This window comes from Thrips palmi, unplaced genomic scaffold (assembly GCF_012932325.1).
Source record: "Thrips palmi isolate BJ-2018 unplaced genomic scaffold, TpBJ-2018v1 HiC_scaffold_16, whole genome shotgun sequence".
In the NCBI taxonomy this organism is placed as follows: Eukaryota; Metazoa; Arthropoda; class Insecta; order Thysanoptera; family Thripidae; genus Thrips; species Thrips palmi.
Window position 1 is genome coordinate 2692313 of NW_023144625.1, and position 6823 is coordinate 2699135.

The window sequence follows — 6823 nt, forward strand, 5'->3', positions numbered from 1 at the left end:
CCGGTTAAAATCGACTTTAGGTTGGAAGAACCAGAGAGAGGACACGAAATTATCACATCTCGCGAGAACTGCTCACTTACAAACGCATGCTTGACGCAGTATAACTCCATGCGTCACGTATACGTTTGTAAGCGTGTACTTGCAATCATGCATTTGTAAGTGTGTACTTGGCCAAGCATGCGTTTGTAAGTGTGTACTTGCAAGCATGCATTTGTAAGTGTGTACTTAGTAGACAGTTAGGTTTGTAGTGAATATGGCGTTACATTCGTTAACTACCAGTCTTTGCGCATATGTGCTTTTCGTACAAATTTGTACACAAGTTTCGCACGAACTTGTGTGATTCTGCGTACAAATTTACACGAAAACATTCGCATGATTTTGTACCAATTCGCGAACGAATTTGTACGAAAAGTTTCTGCACAAAAAACTGAGACGTCTCGTTCAAAATCTGTTCAAAAACATTAGTGTGAAGCGCGACCAATATTCTAGACGCGTCCGGTTGGAGTCCTTTTCATCGGGTCAGAGGCTCGAAATGCGTCTAGAATTTTAGCCGCATCCGCCGGTCTCCTAACCCACTGCCCAAGGCCCGGTCTGCAGACTTGAATCTTTACGGATACCGAGTTGGCAGGTTACGGATAGTTTTGTGCAGCTAGCTACATTACGGATCGAATTTCATTTGTGATACGGATGTTTTTGTCCGCAATACAAGGTTTTCATGTCCGTATACACACTAAACGTCATGGGCCTTTTCTTGTCCCATGAATGATGGAATTTTAAGCACATCCGGTGGTGATGCAATTTTGTGTCCGCCGGGTGGGACAAATTGTCCAGTGAAAGTACAATTTGCAGCAGGCGTCGTACAAAATGTGTCGCCAGGCGGGAACAAAATTGTATCAGCGTGGGATGTGCTTGAAATTGCATAAATCGTGGGACAAAAAAGTCCCATGACATTTTGTGCGTAATACAAGGTTTTCGCACTGAGAAAACCTTACAAACTATTTTGGGCCTTACAAAGAAAAGTAGTTTGTATAACAAAGTATTTTGAGCATACGTAAGCTTACAAAGAAAATACTTCGTAATTTACGAACTATTTCTTCGTATAACAAAGTATTTTAGTTTGTTATACGTATGCTCAAAATACTTCGTAAGGTTTTAAGAGTGCGTGTCCGTTATTTACAAATAATTTTCTTGTAACTGACAGACATCAAAACCTTTGAATTATGAGCAAAAACATACACACTAAATGTCATGGGACTTTTTTTGTCCCACGATTTATGCAATTTTAAGCACATCCGACGCTGATACAATTTTGTTCCCGTCTGGTGACACATTTTGACCGGCGCCTGCTGCAACTTGTACTTTCACTAGACAATTTGTCCCGCCTGGCGGACACAAAATTGCATCACCACCGGATGTGCTTAAAATTGCATCATTCGTGGGACAAAAAAAAGTCCCATGACATTTAGTGTGTACGCACACTGAAAATCGAAACGCAATGAATATAGCGTCAATTGGTGCCATGCTTTTCCATTTGCAGACGAAGTGCAACGCCTTCCTCTCGGCCTTCCCATTTTCATGCATTAGCATAGGGCATTTTCGCGAAGCATTGCACGTAAGGTGCAATATGGCTGTGGTATTGCACTTATGGTGCGGTATCTCAGTGCATTGCACTATAGGTACGTGCTATACGCAAAGCGTTTGGAATCTTTCACGCGGGCTCACGCCTGATTACTAGGCAATCTATCTGCCAGTCGTGTTGGTTAGCTGGCATTTAACACGGGGCGACGCGGCCTATGTTCTCTGCGCACGCGCGTCACATAGCACGCTGAGCGCTGCAGCGGTGCGTGGCGCATCGCAGAGGCATTGACCAGTGTGATCTGGGCAGTGCGTCTGTGACAAATCTCAGTGTAATACAAACGAAATTCCATCCCTAATATGGCTGCACAAAACTAGCCGTAACCTACAAACACGGTATCCGTAAGGACTTTACAAGGGAAGTGCCCCAGGTGTTACATCCAGATTCTGATCATATTTTGGGGATCTCTTCTACTATACAATAGACTAATTTTCCGCATAAAAGTTTTGCTGAGATAAATTTCAACGGGGTTTTTAAACCCAGGTCCAAATTTTTAAAATCACTCAAAAAATTTTTTTGACCAAAAAGTTTCTAAATGGCCTGAAACGTCCAAAAATATGATTTTTTTCGATTTTGGAGCAAAATTTTTTTTTGTCCTCACTTAAGTCCAAAAACTTAAAAAAAAATTCAAAATCACATTTTTGACCAAAAAGTCTCTAAATGGTCTAAAACGTCCTCACTTAAGTCCAAAAACTTTTAAAAAAATTACATTTTTGACCAAATAGTCTCCAAGATCCGCAACGTTAAAAATATGATTTTATTCGCGTTTGGAGAATCTTTTTGTTCTGACACTAGTCAATATTCGTGAAAAAACTTGAAAGCCAGATAACAAGATTTTGACAAAATAGTTGAGGTATGGTACGCAATGTTCAACTACGTCATTTTTTTTTTCGGTTAGGTCCGTCGTCTAGAGTTGATTTTCAATAAAATTCTGAGTAATTGAATCAACTCTAAATCAACTCTAGACGACGGACCTAACCGACAAAAAAAAATGACGTTGAACATTGCGTACCATACCTCAACTATTTTGTCAAAATCTTGTTATCTGGCTTTCCAGTTTTTTCACGAATATTGACTAGTGTCAGAACAAAAAAATTCTCCAAACGCAAATAAAATCATATTTTTAACGTTGCGGATCTTGGAGACTATTTGGTCAAAAATGTAATTTTTTTAAAAGTTTTTGGACTTAAAGGACAAAAAATTTTTTGCTCCAAAATCGAAAAAATCATATTTTTGGACGTTTTAGACCATTTAGAGACTTTTTGGTCAGAAATGTGTTTTTGATTTTTTCTTGGACTTTAGTGAGGACAAAAATTTTTTTGCTCCAAAATCGAAAAAAATTATATTTTTGGACGTTTTAGACCATTTAGAGACTTTTTGGTCAAAAATGTGATTTTGAATTTTTTCTAAGTTTTTAGACTTTAGTGAGGACAAAAATTTTTTTTGCTCCAAAATAAAAAAAATCATATTTTTGGACGTTTCGGGCCATTTAGAAACTTTTTGGTCAAAAAATATTTTTTGAGTGATTTTGAAAATTTGGACCTAGGTTTAAAACCCGTTGAAATATATCTCAGCAAAAACTTTTATGCGGAAAATTAGTCTATTGTATAGTAGAAGAGATCCCCAAAATATGATCAAAATCTGGATGTAACACCTGGGGCACTTCCCTTGTTAGTGTGACCCGCCACTGGCCAGGAACGTGCTTACCGGGCGGTCACGCATGGCGAGGTAGTACGGGGACTCGACGGTAAACAGCAGGCAAGACGGGGCCGCGGCGGCGGGCAGCGCGCCCAGCCAGGGCCCGCGTCCGGTATGACACGTAGGTCCGACGCAGAACTGCAGCAGCGTGCCCGCCATGGCGAACAGCGACGTCAGCAGCGACAGAAGGCCGCGGCTCGAGCGCACCGACACCCAAAAAGAGCACACCACTGAGAAGGCAGTCCAGTTAAAAGTACCCGACATATCTTGAAAAATGGACAATGCAAGTCTTGACATAGTATTATTGCGTAACCCGTTAACCTTCAAGGAACCTCAGCTTGAATAACTCTGCGCGATCCAACATAAAACACTTACCGTAGTTGTGGGTAATATGGACCACTTTTCGAGGTTATTTTAGAATAACTGAAAACTGAAAGGTGCTGCGGTCTTGCCAATTTAAATATATTTCTACCATCCTTCCCGCGTGTTTTTGGCCCAAACGGCATGTTATTATCTTGCTTCTTTGCAGAGTAACAGTTGTGCAAAGAGTGGTCCGTATTACCCCCTAGTGTGGTAATATGGACCACCCCTAGAATTTTTCAGCTATGAAAGGTGATTTGGGTTTCCAATTGGCTTAAAAGACTTAAAAAAGCTTTTCGGAGTGTTTTTGGGCTTAGGTGCCTTATTGAATCTCGCGATAAGGGCTCCTGGGCCCTCAAAATAGGGATTTTTGATAAAAGTGAAACATTGTGGAATTTGACATTAAAACCGCTCCTGCGCCGTATGTATTGAAAACCGTGACATGCAATCTATATTAACTTCACTCTAAAAAAAAATCAGTACAGAATTTTGTAACATGGTTACGCAGCTTTTTCAATAACATGTGTAACAGAAATTTGTATCACGATGGATACAATTTTTTTCTTTGTAACTTGGTTACAGAATTTCGTAACGGTTACAAAATTTGTAAACAGTCGTTATTCTTCCAAATCAAGCTTCAAAATGAGAATTTTGTTCGAACGTAGTCTCCGTGGGTCTGATTGAAGGTCCTTATGCCATCCTTCGAGTCACAACTTTCCCAGATGTAGTCTGAGAAGTCGGGAATCGAACCCCAAACTCTGGGTTGGCGGCCCGCCACGCTACCAACTGCGCTGTGCGGACGCCGTGGAGGGAGCGGCGCAGGTAGCCGGTGACCTGAGGCGCGCGTGGTAAGGGACGGAGGCCTTGCCAGCCAAGCATACACGAGACTGAATCTCTTATTCAGAGTCGGGAAAAATAAAAGCACATGAAAACTCTAAGTTTAACTTGTCTCTATGGGCACTGCTGTTCAATTTTGCCGTTAAAACATTATGTTTTAATCTCTGATACAGAATTTAGTATCCAGTTACAATTTTCTGTATCAGTTATGTTACAAACATAATATCGTGACCTTCATGTAACAAATTTCTGTATCAAGCTCCTAAATGATTCATTTTTCTGTAACCGGCACATCTGATACAAAATTCTATATCACTTATACAAATATTTGTAACCAATGCAGGTGATACAAAATCCTGCATCAAAAATGATACAAAATTCTGTAACTTTTTTTAGAGTGTTGTTTAAATTTTGATTTCGAAGACAAAACACTTTGAACTTTTCTCAGTATCTGCCATTTAACGTGGTCCAAATTACCCTGCAAAGTTACAGTTTTTCACTTTTTACCTCATTAGTCATCAATAACTCGATTGTGAGAGGCAAGTTTCGACAGACGTAGTCTCAAAACATGAGGAAACAAAAAAATAAATACCAGAAACGGCCGCATCATTTTTAGTTAATGCTCCACAACAGAAGTTTATCATTAAAAGTCCAAAAACGCTAAAAAAATGAGTTTCTTCAAATTTGCTGTAAATCGAGCTGATATCTCAATTAGAGTCTGGGAGCACCGTCTCATTGGCATAATTTGAGCCACGGTACATGCAAGTTCGGTTGTTAGTGCCAGAAACTGTTTTCGAGGCCTCCGCTACGCGGAAGCACCGATCGCAGAGAAGAATGTCGGGGCTGGTCCAAATTACCCACAGTGGTCCAAATTACCCGCATTTACGGTAGTTTAAGAAGGGTTCACTGAACACATTCAATTTGTGTGTGCATGAAAAAGGGGGAGGGGGGCACAAAAGCTGTCTACCTACAAGGGAAAAGTGCTGCTTTCTGGCTGCCTCTGAGGTGAAGGGCCTAACCTACTTATTTCCAATAAATTTTGATAGTGCGACTAAATTTGAAATCAGTGAGATTGTCCGTGGAAACCGCCGCATTTTCAGAAGTTGCCCCCATGAGTACCTCGGCGAGGTACACGTTGCCGTAGACGAAGTGCACGGGCCATGCCGGCCCCGCTCAGCAGCCGCGCCACGTACAAGAAGGCCGGGGCCGTGGCCGCGAAGGTGAGGGCGGCCCAGCCCAGGAGCAGCAGGGGGCACAGCAGCAGCGTGGCTCGCCGGCCCAGCACGCTGAAGCACAGTCCGGACAGCAACGAGCCCAGCTGCAACAGGGAGACTCAAGTCGTGCAACGGATGCATTGTCTCTCATTCCCGGAGCGTGACATCGCGTTGAAACAAGAAAGACATCACATAGAAACACGTGACATCCACTACAAATCCAGAGGTGAGACTTCTCGCGACACCAGAGGCAAGACATAAAAGTCTCGCCAAGTTTTGTTTAGACCTGAAAGTCTCGCCAAAATTTGGTCAGACAAAAAAGTCTCGCCACAAAACGGTCAGACACAAAAGTCTTACCCCAAAATGGCGAGACTTTTGTGTCTGACCACGGCCTTTAGGCCGTAACTGTCCGGCGCAATACGGCCTTCAGATGGCGGTCAGACACAAAAGTCTCGCCATTTTGGGGTAAGACTTTTGTGTCTGACCGTTTTGTGGCGGGACTTTTTTGTCTGACCAAATTTTGGCGAGACTTTCAGGTCTGACCAAAACTTGGCGAGACTTTATGTCTCGCCATATTTTGGCGCGAAGTCTTTCCATCCAATTTGCAGTGTCACGTTGAAACGAGGGGAGAGAGAGAGAGAGAGAGAGAGAGAGAGAGAGGAGAAAAGAGAGAGAGAGAGAGAGAAGAGAGAAATGCGTGCGTCTGCGCATGCAATAGATACCGTGAGACGGAGACAACTCGTGCCCACACGCTTATCATCTTACGTTGGTTTTCGTGCGTAATACGATGATTTTCAATCGTAAGGTACGACCAATTTCCAACCTGCATAATACGCACGAATGTCAACGTAAGGTACGCAGGATTTTCAACGTATTACGCACGTTGTCAACGTAAGGTACGTTGGTTGCGATTGTAGTACGGTGACATTTCAGCATAATACGCATGTTTTGATTTCAGCGTATGTTACGTCCGCGTTACCATCGTAAGTGTGCACGCTGACAAATGTGGGACAGTTTTCCCACGCTTACACACTCAAGACTCGTTCCGCTCACACTATATCCGCAATACGGGCAGTTT